Source organism: Cyanistes caeruleus, chromosome Z (genome assembly GCF_971803275.1).
Source record: "Cyanistes caeruleus chromosome Z, bCyaCae1.hap1.1, whole genome shotgun sequence".
Classification (NCBI taxonomy): Eukaryota; Metazoa; Chordata; class Aves; order Passeriformes; family Paridae; genus Cyanistes; species Cyanistes caeruleus.
In genome coordinates this window covers 75498460-75513151 of record NC_141732.1, presented here as the reverse complement: position 1 = coordinate 75513151, position 14692 = coordinate 75498460, and the positions used below count along the sequence as shown (strand labels likewise).

Genomic DNA, 14692 nt, shown 5'->3' with positions numbered 1-14692 from the left:
ATTCTCTGAGCAGGTGGACTGAATTCAGTTCTCAGTGTAAACTAGAGCAGGCTCACTTGAAACATTTTGAAAGCAAGGCTTCTCTTAGTTATGCATTTGTACGCTATATGATGGTTTTTCTCAGCAGACAAAAAAAATCTTGTATAGCATAAACCTGGACCATCCAACAGGCCAGACATTCTCTTGTCTTTTAAACTGCCCAGATGAACTATGATCCTTGAGTAAAAAACATATGGGACCAGTAGATTGAAAAAAGTTGGGAAACCCACAGAAGTTACAAGGCAAATATCCTTCCTCTGGGAAATATCAGCAAGGACATCCTCTTTAATTTCAGCTGTCAGATTCATGATGTTTGGGATTCGGACTGCACATGGCTTTCTCAAGTCTCTGAGAAGTGATCAGCTAAAGATGAGAGATGTATTCTCAGCCTGTGGCAGCTGGGTCACTGAACAAAATGCTAACACATACAGAGAACAGAAAAAAACAAGACTGAAAATTGGGTTGCTGTGGTCCACAGTCTTGGGAATTTGAAATTTAGGTAGGACTGAACTTAACTAATATAAGAAATAATAAATGTGACATATATATGGCACAAATACTAAGAAGCCTATCAACCTAAATATTCCCTTTAGGTACCTAGAGGGTAGTCCTTAACCGGATAAATTTCCCTGTGCAGATACCTTAATCTTAGCAGTAATGTCAAAAAGTGTAGTGTAAGTAAGTTCCTGAATTCAGTGCCTCAACTAAATAATTTAAACTGCAGACACTAATCCATTCCTAAATTACTAGATATGGACATTATGATATCATGGATCAGGCCTCATTAAAACTATAAAAGCCTCAATAAAGGAATTTCAATAAAACAATGTTAATACATATATTTTTTTCTTTTTTTTTTTCTTTTTTTTTTTTTTTTTAATTAAGACACGGGATCTGATGTTCCTCTTCCTAACCATGGCAGCTTGAAGCACATTTTGAATTATTCTTTCATTTGTTTGGTTTAGTTACAATTGAATTTGCATATAATCAAATCACTCTATGAGTCTTTAAAAATGTAAACACAACCAATGAAATCTCATTACTTATATCATCACAAAATGAAGAATTGGCAGCACAGTAGCAAACATGAGATAAATGTGAATATTCAGAATTCTCAGTAGGTGCACAAGTACATACAAACTAGCTTTTAGGAGTATAATTTATGTGTGGAAGTACCCATTTGTCACATATTACCATCAGGCATGAGGAATATGAAAATACCTTTTTGTGAGATGCATGTTTCATATTTCAAAACAATTTTACGCTCTTTGTTTGTTTGTTTTACCTTTGTTAGCAATATCAGCTCTTTCTGAAGGACCTCCTTTACACAACGTCGTCAGCACAAAGTGATGATCCAGCCTGCTTTTTTTTTCTCAGTGAAAGAGATAGAAAGGAGAGAGAGAGAGAGAAAGTTGATCTTTCTAAATGGTTATGACTCAAAACTGTAACTGAAATGAAACAGAGCTACAATTCCCATCACCTGAAGAACAAAAAGCAGAAGAAGAAAGAAGAAAAACTCACTTGTAAAACAAACTAATGAGAAAGCTTTTGTGGATTAGGCACAGTGGTCAAAGGAATGGAGTTACGTGGTAAACAGACATTAAAGACTTGTGGTCTTACAAAGCACCTCGTATTTTAAAATAATTTAATGAACAACAGGTAGCTAAGACTTTGAAAGCATGATCCTGTAAGTTTTTATGCATGTCCTTAAGTGTGCATGTCATAGTAACACCATGAGATTCACTAGGAGGGTTCAATGTGCACACACTGGACACAGTGATTCAGCCCTGAACCCTCATCCTACTTTCTGTTAGATGCTTTCCATGAACTTTGTGTCTCTTTTCTTCCTGGCCAAATAGCTGCACCTCTCTCTCATGATTCCTTCAGAGTGTTAGGGATCAGGACGAAATGAACAGTCACCTATAGCGCTGTTTATGAAACAGCAGCTCAAGATATCATCGTACAGGGTGCAAGTCATTTCCTGTTTCCCTGCCTTTCAGTGCAAGTCCTTTGGCAGATAGGAAAGACAGTATATGTCTGACTATCAGAGATTCAAGCCAAAATATTTGTTCATGAAGTAATTGAATGACTGGAAGACAAAGATAATTTTCTTATTAATACCAACAGTTTAGCTCAAAGTACTTGCACATCTCCAGTATGCACTCAGTTTATTGAATTTTTTTTTTTATTCTTTCTGACATGTGGTTATTTAATCTTCTGCCAACACCATCTACCAAACAGATTCTTCCCTGCTATGCCCATGAAGCTTTTGTACTATTGATGTTTTCACAGTGAACAGTGTATGTGTGTCAAATTATAGGTATTGATCTTTGTTTGTTTCCTAATATGTGTAGTTGTTTAGATAGCATTATAGTTTGTCTGATTGTGGTTATATAAATAAAAGGAGAGTAAAGAAGGAAAAAACCTTGTCATTTTTATTTTGTTTATAAATTTCACTGCTGAAGGTAGACTGTTTATTTGAATTGAAAATATACTGAAATAAATATTTCTTTAGATAGGAGTTATCTTCTTTTTCTTCTTAGTAACAAGTGGAAGTAATAGGGCATACAATCTTAAGAGAAAAAATAAAACTAAAGCAAACACAAAGAGCTTCTTTTATTTTTCTATGAATCTTTTTATAACTGTTTTTTTGTCACAATTCCTTTTGTTTTGGATGTTGCTGTTCAAGGAATCCCAAAAAATTTCCACCTCTTAAATGAATACTGTCAACCAGTTAACAAGTAAAATAAAATGAAAAACCCTCTATTCCTCATGAGTGATGTTGTTATCAGTCTAGTGAGAAGCAAGTATTTTTCTACCAGTTTAGGTTTCTCTTTCCCATTTTGCAGCTATTAGTTTTCTTCCGTAACTTATGGTTAGAAAGAAATGAATGTGGGCAACTCGATTCAAGAGTTAGAGCAGTGGACTGGGAACTAGAGGATACAGCATTGTTTTTCTACTTTTGCAATCATCTGATGTGCCAGCTCCAGCAAGACTTGTCAGCTTGCTCCATACCCATTTATATTCTTGTTTTGTATTTACCTTCCATGTTTAAAACTGTACATGCTTGGCTTACTTTTGATGAAGCACATGAAAGTTCATGGAAGGCAAAGCAATAATAGCACTAATAACATTGTTTAATGCATCCCAGGAATAACTTAGTACCATCCAGGACTAAATATGAACTTTTGTAACCACCTGAAAGAGCAGGTGATCAGATATTACTGTTTATAGGGTGAATCTTGTCCCTTTTCCTAATCTAACCTCTTTTTCTTACACTTTCTGAAAACCAGGTAACTATGAAAATTCTGAGAAAAAAATTAATTGTATTTCTGATAACTTCATTTTAAAAAAATGAAATGTTTTTGGACTGCTAGTAGAAGAGATCTATTTTCCCCTAGATTAGAAATCATCCAAGAGACTCCTGGTCTTTATGACCTTTATACAACTGAACTATAGCAGAGGAGCCAATTAATGACAATTGTGTTGATGTCTGGAGATTTTAATTGTCTTCTAGGAGCTGTACTGACATCATTCTCAAGCTAACTTTCATTTCTCCAAAGCTCCAAAGCAATATAATGTAAAAGTTCAGCAAAAAGAGATCCTAGGAACAAAACCTGGCTGAGTTCGGGAATAAAATGGGATCTCTAATGTGTGATACACTGGCTTTCATGAGGAGAAACTATTGAAGTTTGTGTGAAAACTGCAGCCTGTGCATGCTTTTTGATATTGCTGAGAACATTTCCACAGCCTCAGCATTCTACTTCCTGTCCAAAATCCATGGTGGGAATTGTTAAACTTCATAAAAGAAAGAATTTCATTTTATTTTGCCAGCGTTGGCTGAGATGATCACTCCTAAACTGACATCACAGGACAAGATGCTTTCAGCAAATAAACGTGCATTGCTCAGGTAGCATTTCAAATACCTTCCTGAGGAAAGGAGAATGGTAAAGCCAAAGGACTATGTAGATATCAAAGACCAGCAGAATGGAGAGAGCAGGTTCGTACTCCAGCAAAAAAACAAACAAAAAAAACCTTAATGACGAGGCGTAGCAGCACATGTCCAATATCCTCTAACACAAAACTTCAAGCGCAGCACAATCCAGTCTAGGCCTAAACTTACAAAGAAAAGAGAAATAATAACTTTTGCTTGAAGCTGTTTCCCCTCTGACTTTGTTTTGCCACTTACCTTCCCTACAGGCTCTTAAGGAAGCTCTGCCCATGGACATTTTTTCTTTTTTTAGGAAGTGGCTGTTACTTTCTGCATTTTCTTTTATTTTTTTAAGTTATTGAGGTAACACATCCTTTATAGAGTATGATCTGTTATAGGAACTGGATTCCTGTACACTTATTACAACTCCATCCATTGTGGAAGTGGGTGCAGCCAATCTCCCTTATAAATTAATTCCTTAGAAAGCAAAACAAACAAAAAGCCCACCAAAAAACCACAAAAACACAAAACTAAACAAAAAAGGCACAAAAAAAAACAACTCCCCATCAGAAAACAGAGAAAAAAGAAATCCCTCCTCAATTTAGAGTGAATTATTATTAACCAATGAGAATGCAGATTCCTTTAAACTAGTAGAGTTGTGTTTATTCCCAAGCAATAAAACAAGCACATTTTCTAATCAGAATTATCTAGTATAGAAGTTCACTGAGTTTATCTAGACACAACACAAATTCTTAGCAGTTGCTTTAAAGAAAATCTTTCCTATTTACCAGTGGCAAAGTTATGTTGTCAGTTTCTCCCCTTCTGTCCAAACAGAAGAATCTCTGTACCTGAAAAAATTTGAGAAACAGATCCTGAAAATACCAAAACCTGAAAAAATCGCAGAAAAATTCATCCTGAAATGAAATCATTAAACCTTGCTTTACTCCTCCTTCATGCCTTATGCTGCTCCTGTTCAAATCAGATGACATTTTCTAAAAGACTGAGGTCTAACCTCACCTTTTCCTCTTAGCAGTGTTTCTTTTTTGGTTTTTTGTATTTTTTTTCCCTTTTTTTCACTTTTCCCTCTTCCTTTTCCATTCCCTCCTCTTCATATCTCAGCCTGAAGCAAGGTCACAATGAGAAGAGAAATTGTTTAGGAGCCAAGTATCTGCCACCAGGTAAAAATAACTGTTTGTCTTTGGTGATGACAGATTGATGGAGTATAAGAAGCGTGCATAAGTCATGACTGCGATGAAAATAAACATGATAGAAATTAGAGAAGGAGAAAGACATTATGAATGCTGAAAGACAAAACAATCCTGCTCTAATCAAATGCTTTCAATATTTCAGGTTTTTATGATGCACTTAGTTATATATTCCTTCCTCTAGGGTTGAAAATGAAGTATAAGTATCAAGGGACCACATATTGGAACAGCCTGTCCGGAGAGGGTGTGGAGTCTCCCTCCCTAGAGATATTCCAGAACTATCTGGACACAAACCTATTCAATATGTTCTGGGATGGCCTTGCTTGAGCAGGGAGGTTGGACCAGGTCACTCCAAAGCTTGTGGTCTCTTTTAACCTGACTCATTTTGGGACTCTGTGTAAAGTAAATAAAAATTGTGATAATTTACTTCTGTATTTATAGTGAAGATGCAACTCAGGGCGAAAAATTGCAGTGTTCATTGAAGAAATACTTAGGAAACAAACCAGGGCTCCACTGCCACAAATTAGCCACAACTTTTCTTTTTATGAGTAAAAAAAAACTAACTAAACAAAACAAGAAAAAAAAAAACCAAAAAAAAACCCAAAAAACCAAATAAAATTAGAATTCCCTATGATTTATATTATTTTTAAATAAAATGTACACTTCCATTTATCTACTTGATTTCAGTGTTACAGCTCAGGAAACTGACTTTAAGTGGGTTTTGTGAGATTTCAAGAGTAGTCAATAGTTTGGAAAACTTGACAAGTATGGAAACATACAGACATTTTTAGTCAAAGAAAGAGAAGGATGAGTGAAAGATGGGGACTTTTTCAGCCAATCTGAAGGCAGTGCCACAGAGGAAAAAGAGTCTGCATTATGGATAAGGGGCAATTCCATTTGGCAGCTGAATGAAGACGGAGCAAAATAAACTGCAATGAGTTTCTAACAGTGAAGATATGGAAACATAGGCAGGGGGTGCCTGGAAATTTTTATAACGAGGACAGTGTGTCATAGACAACAGAAAATAAATTCCTCCCATCTCAAGGTGATTAGCCAGGCTTCCTATGTAATTTTCACCTTTTATTTTAGGTTTTTTTATTATTTTTTAATATTATGGTTATTATTTCTGTAGTTTCCGTCATTGTCTTAAGACTAGTACATAGAGTTGAACATTTTTAAGCTGCTATATCATACCACAAAGAGTTCCACGTTAGAAAAATACATTACATTTTTACTAAACTATAGAAATGTCTTTTGAAAAAAAATGTGGACATTCCATTCCCAACATCTAATGAAATTTTGCAAGCACTGGCTTAAATATTTAAATCTGAATTTATAGATTATTTGAAATACTCATCTCAGTACTGCATTAACCACAAAATTATTGAAGCAGATCAAAGTAATGAGGAAGGAATATATATTCACAGATATTATTTTTGATAAACACCTTGATATATGTTGAATATGTTTATTTGTGCAAGTGTCAAATCAAAAAGAATGATGAAATTCTTAATGGGCCCCAGAAAGCTACTGTACAAAATTGGCAATGGATTTAAGATCGGGATTCTGGATCTGAAACAGTGAGAATTTGAAATCTGGATCAATGTCCAAATTCTTTCGAGTCCTCCCTAGTTAAAACATTCAGAAACATTTATTGTTTGATTTATTGTGTGGTGGAAGCCATTTCCTTGAGAGAGAGATAATTACACTCCCTTACAAGGAAGTCATTCCCTTCAACCTAGCCCAGCTTCAGAGGGGACTCTTTCATATGCCCCCTCAGATGAAGAGTTAGCCACATCCCTTACTGTGGTTTAAAAATCTTAAAAGAAATTGTGTAAACATTTTCCAGCCCCATGCAGCTGGAGCCCTGAAGCACTGAGCTACAAGCAGTGGTGGAGTGCTGTGCTGTGTTTTTGCAAGTACAAGACAGAAAATCTATGTAATTACCTCTGAAGCAGAAGAAGCTGTGCAGCCTGACAGAACAGCATGTGTAGGAAGCACTTTGTCAGGTCTCTGCTGACTAATTTCCCACTCTACACAGGGCTTTTTTTTTTTCCCCTTGTAGTCTTTCAGGATTAACCCTCTCTATGCCCATATTTTCTCGGTCTATCCTGGCATGAAAGTACAGAGGTGGATTCAGGGCAGAAATTGAGGCTGTTGGACCTAGTCCAGTGAGTGACTACCACTTAAATATGAGGTCATGAAGACAGCTGACTGAAAAGAGAGGGTGTCACACAATACCTGAAGGTGGGATTTGCTGTTTCACACAACCCATGCAGCTTTGTCTCTTCCACTGTGAGTTTTAAAATGAATCTGTTAAGGCATTCCTTGCTCACACAGCATCCAGCTAGCTCACCTTGAAAACTTTTTCTGTGCCTCAGTCATTAAGTGACACCAGAAAATCTATGCTGTCATTAACAAAGATTTAGGAACATAATCAATAAAGCTTGAACAAATCTTCTCAACTGCTTAGTCCAGTAGCCCACTCTTGCAGATCATACTTGCCTGTTTTGCCAATGAACATATGAAGTTCCATCTTCAAGTGTATTCCTGTGACACTTTTTTGCTGTTGTTGTTGTTGTATTTTGTTTTTTAAATTACTCCAGAAACTATATCTCCCAGTAGTTTTAAAACCTTTTCTCATTTCCTACCTGGAGGTACTTGCAGTTATGTATGCCCATTGCTCCTTTTTCTATAAAAGTTTTGAATGTCACAAGTGAGAAAGTTGTTTTGTGTGAGTAATATGGTGGGGGACTCTATGGAAATAAAAAAGTAAAACCATCCATCAAGCGTAGGTTAGCTTACTCCAAAGACTCTATATCGTCACTTCGTTTCCATTGGGACCCTGGGTTCAGAACTGGATTCATGGAATTTGAGGCTAGAAAAGGTCACTTTAATCTCCATTCTGACCTCCTGCAGAACACAGGCTGTAGATCACTCGCTAGGTCCTGAATGAACCCAGTGTCGTGTAATCACTTACTGAATTCAGTGACACTAAGCACAGACTTTTCTCCTTTTATTCAGTCCAGTCTTTTCTCTTTCTAGGTTGTTTGTATTTTTTGCCCTTCTAGCACTTGTCTAAAGATATTTTTCTATGTAATATGATTCTTTAAGTGTAGCCCTCCTTTTCCATTCTTACAGAATACCTGAGCCAGATCACATTCAAATAACGTTTTTCCTGTACAAAAATGTAGTCTATACCTACTCCTCATGCATGTATTTATTTATTTTTAAACAATAATTCATAATCATGTTTCTAAAGTCTGAGAAAAATAACCTTAGAACCTTGACTTCCTTCCTTCCTTCCTTCCTTCCTTCCTTCCTTCCTTCCTTCCTTCCTTCCTTCCTTCCTTCCTTCCTTCCTTCCTTCCTTCCTTCCTTCCTTCCTTCCTTCCTTCCTTCCTTCCTTCCTTCCTTCCTTCCTTCCTTCCTTCCTTCCTTCCTTCCTTCCTTCCTTCCTTCCTTCCTTCCTTCCTTCCTTCCTTCCTTCCTTCCTTCCTTCCTTCCTTCCTTCCTTCCTTCCTTCCTTCCTTCCACTTCCTTCCGCCACTTCCTTCCTTCCGCCACTTCCTTCCTTCCGCCACTTCCTTCCTTCCTTCCGCCACTTCCTTCCTTCCTTCCTTCCGCCACTTCCTTCCTTCCTTCCTTCCTTCCGCCACTTCCTTCCTTCCTTCCTTCCGCCACTTCCTTCCTTCCTTCCTTCCGCCACTTCCTTCCTTCCTTCCTTCCGCCACTTCCTTCCTTCCTTCCTTCCGCCCCTTCCTTCCTTCCTTCCTTCCGCCCCTTCCTTCCTTCCTTCCTTCCTTCCTTCCTTCCTTCCTTCCTTCCTTCCTTCCTTCCTTCCTTCCTTCCTTCCTTCCTTCCTTCCTTCCTTCCTTCCTTCCTTCCTTCCTTCCTTCCTTCCTTCCTTCCTTCCTTCCTTCCTTCCTTCCTTCCTTCCTTCCTTCCTTCCTTCCTTCCTTCCTTCCTTCCTTCCTTCCTTCCTTCCTTCCTTCCTTCCGCCACTTCCTTCCGCCACTTCCTTCCGCCACTTCCTTCCTTCCTTCCTTCCTTCCTTCCTTCCGCCACTTCCTTCCTTCCGCCACTTCCTTCCGCCACTTCCTTCCGCCACTTCCTTCCTTCCTTCCGCCACTTCCTTCCTTCCTTCCTTCCTTCCTTCCGCCACTTCCTTCCTTCCTTCCTTCCTTCCTTCCTTCCTTCCTTCCTTCCTTCCTTCCTTCCTTCCTTCCTTCCTTCCTTCCTTCCTTCCTTCCTTCCTTCCTTCCTTCCTTCCTTCCTTCCTTCCTTCCTTCCTTCCTTCCTTCCTTCCTTCCTTCCTTCCTTCCTTCCTTCCTTCCTTCCTTCCTTCCTTCCTTCCTTCCTTCCTTCCTTCCTTCCTTCCTTCCTTCCTTCCTTCCTTCCTTCCTTCCTTCCTTCCTTCCGCCACTTCCTTCCGCCACTTCCTTCCTTCCGCCACTTCCTTCCTTCCTTCCGCCACTTCCTTCCTTCCTTCCTTCCGCCACTTCCTTCCTTCCTTCCGCCACTTCCTTCCGCCACTTCCTTCCGCCACTTCCTTCCTTCCTTCCGCCACTTCCTTCCTTCCTTCCGCCACTTCCTTCCTTCCGCCACTTCCTTCCTTCCGCCACTTCCTTCCTTCCGCCACTTCCTTCCTTCCTTCCGCCACTTCCTTCCGCCACTTCCTTCCTTCCTTCCTTCCGCCACTTCCTTCCGCCACTTCCTTCCTTCCTTCTGCCACTTTCTTCCTTCCGCCACTTTCTTCCTTCCGCCACTCCCTCCCTCCCTCCCTCCCTCCCTCCCTCCCTCCCTCCCTCCCTCCCTCCCTCCCTCCCTCCCTCCCTCCCTCCCTCCCTCCCTCCCTCCCTCCCTCCCTCCCTCCCTCCCTCCCTCCCTCCCTCCCTCCTTTTCCTTCCTTTCCTTCCTTTCCTTCCTTTCCTTTCTTTCCTTTCTTTCCTTTCTTTCCTTTCTTTCCTTTCCCTCCTTCCTTCTCTCCTTCCCTTCCACATTTCCTTCCTTCTTTCCACACTTCCAGACTTTCGTCTGCACTTCCTTCCCCCTAACCCTGCTTTTCTTTTTGTATTTTCCCCCAGAACTGCAACAAACAGATAGGTGAAGCCAGTAACTTTGACTTCACATATATACGAGAACATAAATACAATTTCCCCAACACTAAAAAAACTAGATGTCCGATTTCTTGACTTTCACAGAATTTTGGAAGGTCCTGGAGGGAACATCAGGTTGGTAAAAATACATCTGATAGAAAGAAACAAAGTTGCCGTCTTCTGAAGAAACAGATTTTGTTATGCTAGTGTAATCATATTTAACCCTTTTCTTGTTGCGCTACTGGCTATGCTGGAGTAATGAGATGTACTTGGCAGTTAGGTTATTTCAAAACTTAATTGTTGTGTGCTGTTTTGAAATACCCTAGGTAACAATTATATTCTGATTTTCTCAACAAAAGCTGGTGTTTCTTATTACCAGTGGGGTATCTGTAAATCTTATTCTTGCTAAATGAACACTTTGTAGCAAGAAATTTAACAAAGCATAAATGAAAATTAAATTTCTAAATTTTAGTGTTTAAAATTGTGGTGGGAGAAATGGGATGGTTCTAGGCAGTCCAGGCACACATTGGATTCATCATACAAACTCATTTCAAGAGAGGACCACCAGCAATATTAGATAACTTTATTTAAATTTCACACTAGCTTGTGGCTCTCAATTCAGCTAAAGCTGTGTTTTGTTTCTGGGGACAGCAATAACAGACAAATTGAAAAGATGTGAGCAAATCTGATCAGAGGAAGAGGAAAGATCTCTGACTCATATCTGCAATGTGGACCTAATTCCCAAAGGAAATAAAGCATTTACAATCATGTGTCTATGTCAGTGTATCTGCATCTGTGTGTCTTTCTTTCTGCTCCTTTACAGTAGCACTGGAAATATTTGATATTGAGTATACTGAAGCAATATTTGAGTTTTGGTTATATTTAACAAATGAGCAGTGTTCTTGTATATTTTATAGGCATGATTTTTATTAGGCCTTGAAATAAAGTAAATTTCAGGAAAGTTTTGAAGTAAACAGGAAATGACAAAAATTATCAGTCATAATTTGTACAAGATTAGGTCTTAGAGAACTTAATTTCAAGCAGAACAAACGTAAGAAATTAGATTTCAGTCATTCTGTTATTCAGAGAACGACCTGATTTTCCCAAAGCCCAAAAAGGTACAGAATATCCTGATCATAATGTGCTTTGTGCAGTTAGAGAGCAAGGTACAATTTCTTTATATTGTTTGCCCTCTCAAGCTACATTATTACTATGCTTTAATCTCCCATTTTTCTTTTTCAAGTGGCTCCATAATTTTTGTTTTATTTTGTTAGCAGGAAAGCTAATCTGTGCCACCTCACCCCCAGAGGGAGAGGAAATCTGGAATCTGTGATATTTGGAATCCACGGGACAGTTCAGCTGAAGACATCTCTTAAAATCTGCATAAAAACCATTGATGACAAATATGTATATTACTCAGGAATAAAACCTCTTCCTTTGGGTCTGGTATCTCAAATAATTTCTTATTTGGACTTCTTGGGGGAAAATAAAATAGAATTATTGAATGATTCGGCTTGGAAGGGGACCTTGAAGATCATCCTACTTCCAACACCTTCCACTGGACCAGGTAGGTCTGGCCCTCATCCAACCTGGCCTTGGACTTCCAGGGATGGGGCAGCCACAGCTTCTCTGGGCACCCTGTGCCTCATCAATGTCACAGTAAAGAATTTATTTTTCCAAATTTTTGGTGTCAATCTATTCCATTTCAATTTAAACACAGCTCCTCTCATCCCATCACTATCTACCCTTGTACACAATCTTGCTTCATCTTGCCTGTAAGTTCCCTTCAGGTACTAGAAGGCCACAATTAGGCCACTTCAAAACCTCCTCTTTTCCAGAATGAACAATCCCAATTCTGTCAGCCTTTCCTCATGGCAGAGGTGCTTCCTCCTTCTGACCATCCTGGTAGCCTCCCCTCTGGACTTGCTCCATCACATCCATGTCCCTCCTGTGCTGGGACCCCAGAATTGGATGCAGCACTGTAGGCAGGGTCTCACCAAAGGGAAACAGGATGGCAGAATCACCTCCTTCGTCCTGCTGGCCACATTTCCATGCAGCTACATTTATTGGTCTGTTATCATGACTGGGAGTGTCATAGAGTTAGCTAAAATCTTTACATAAACTGTCAGTGCCATCACATCCCAGCAAGCATTTGTCTTCACAGAGGACTGCATGTCAGCTACCAAAATCCATTGAATGTGTAGCCATTCATGAATCTGATGGCTAGGCTGAAGAGGGTGAACATACCTGAATATCCCCCTACAGTAACAGTGGGATTCATAGATATCCAAATAAGAGAGATCTAAAAATGGGTGATGAGTCCCACTGTGGGTTTCCTGACCATGAATTAAGTTCATGCATCTTCTTGACAGTCATGGGATATTAGTAAGGAAAACCAAGGGCATTTCAATGTGTTCTAGTCTTGTATGTCAAAAAAAATTGAAAGATCAGTGGAAATCATGGAGGTTTGTAAATTTTCCTTGCTCCCCAACTTCACAGACCGCTGTGAAAGGAGGTTTCTTTATCTGGAGCTGAATCCAACCCAATTTTCCATATGGGAAACTACTTTTAGAGCCATGGGTGTGTGTGGTCTTGTTGAACACTGCTCATATAACCCAGACACATGGATGTAAACATTAGTCAGCTCCTCTCTGGAGCTTTATAGCCATGAGTTTGTATTTTTGTGAAAGAACCAATGAACTCTGTTGAACATGGATGGAGGAACTCCTGTCCTTCTTTAAGCATTTACAACATGCTAAGTTTAATAGTGTAACAGCACAGACCCCAAAATCTGAATCTTCCTGCTATTACCTTGTACACTTTACCATAGTAATTTTCATCATTTCATTTTCTCCTGAAAAGCTTTTGCTTCTGTTCATTTAGCTGCAAACTACAAAGTCTGAACTAGATTCTTTTTTTAATTGAGAGTACTGAAAAAAAGCAAAACAGGAAAATCATAGTGACTGGGGTTTGTTTCACATTTTACTCAGAGCTTTGATTAAAATTTATAACCATGCTATCCTAAAGCCCTGGGGAAGATGGACATTTAGCTATAAACAGGTAACTCATGCAACAGTGATGCAGTGACAGCAAAGAGACAGGAAATTGGGTGTGCTCAATTAATTTTTAAAGTATGTAATTGGGACAAGGAAATTGTTAAATGCAGGCACTAAAGAGTAACTCATACTTGCAAAAAGGGTGTAGTCTTTGTACTTACCTCTATTATCAAGGACAGTTGCTATTTTACTGACGGGTTATTATCAGTCTATAGCTTTTATCTTCAGCTACCTGCACTTTATTCATACGGTCTCTCTTTTTTTCACTATGTATGTTCTAGTATTTGTGGCCTTATTCTTTCCAGTAATGTCTGTCTTGGGCAGTGAATCTCCCAAAACATGGTGCTTTCCCATTGTCCCATCTTCCCTTTTCCTCTAAAAGGAACACTTATTTTATTTTTTTATTTTTTTTTTTCTTTCAGACCAAAGAGAATCCTGTGCCAGCACTCCAGGTTCATCTTTTCAGCAAGAAGAGAGGTCGAGCTGTTCCTAAAATCAGTTTTCTGTCTTCTGCAAGGATCTCGATTTCTGTCTTCTACAAGGATCACTAATAATTTTTCCACAGAAGGAAATAAAATCCTGTTTATTGATAATAGATTAATGGGGTTCAAGGCAACCTTTGGAGTGTGATGTGTGTTCAGAGAGTTGAAGAACGACAAGTATTTGAAGTTTGAAAGTCTCAAATTCATGATGACGTATCCAATTTGAATAAGAGCAAAAAGGTTTAAAAGACAACTCATTCATCAGCTTTGGGGTTAAAGTTTCAGGTGATGTGAATCAGCTCTGAGTTGCTTATGAGGCAAAAAATTCACAGCTTGATATATTAAATATAACTTGAATTTCTATTCACACAGATGCACTTCTGATGTTTTGCTCACTCTGATTTCGACCAAGTAGGAAATATTTGTGCTTTTGTTTTGTTGTTAATCAAAACCAGAGAGTAGTGGGTTGACCCTGGCTGGATGTCAGACACCAAAGCTGCTCTCTCAATCTCCTCCACATCTGGACAGAGGAGAGAAAATATAAAAAGTCTTATGAGTTAAGGACATAGAGAAATTACTCATCAAATACAATTACAAGCAAAATGTATTCAACTGGGGTATATTAATTGAATTTATTACCAACAAAATAAAAGTAAATAATAAGAAATAAAATTAATCTTAAAAACATCTTCCTCCACCCCCCTGCTCTTCTGCAGGCTCTACCTCCTCCCCCCCAGCACCACAGGGAGATGGGAATGGGGGTTATGGTCAGTTCATCACATTTGTTCCTGCTGCTGCTCAGGGAGAGGAGTCCTTCCCTTGCTCCAAGGAGGGATACTTCCCACAGGAGGCTACTGCATGAACTGCTCTGATATGAATC

The 14692-nt window shown here is 39.0% G+C and overlaps 1 long non-coding RNA gene across 1 annotated transcript; it reads left to right on the top strand.

Moving 5' to 3' along the window:
- The first annotated feature begins 10159 nt into the window (after nucleotides 1-10159).
- On the top strand, nucleotides 10160-13863 carry LOC147648602 (uncharacterized). The gene is made up of 3 exons (XR_015280972.1): nucleotides 10160-10409; nucleotides 11549-11841; nucleotides 13753-13863. It is a non-coding gene; the product is annotated as an uncharacterized LOC147648602 (long non-coding RNA).
- Nucleotides 13864-14692: the final 829 nt, after the last annotated feature.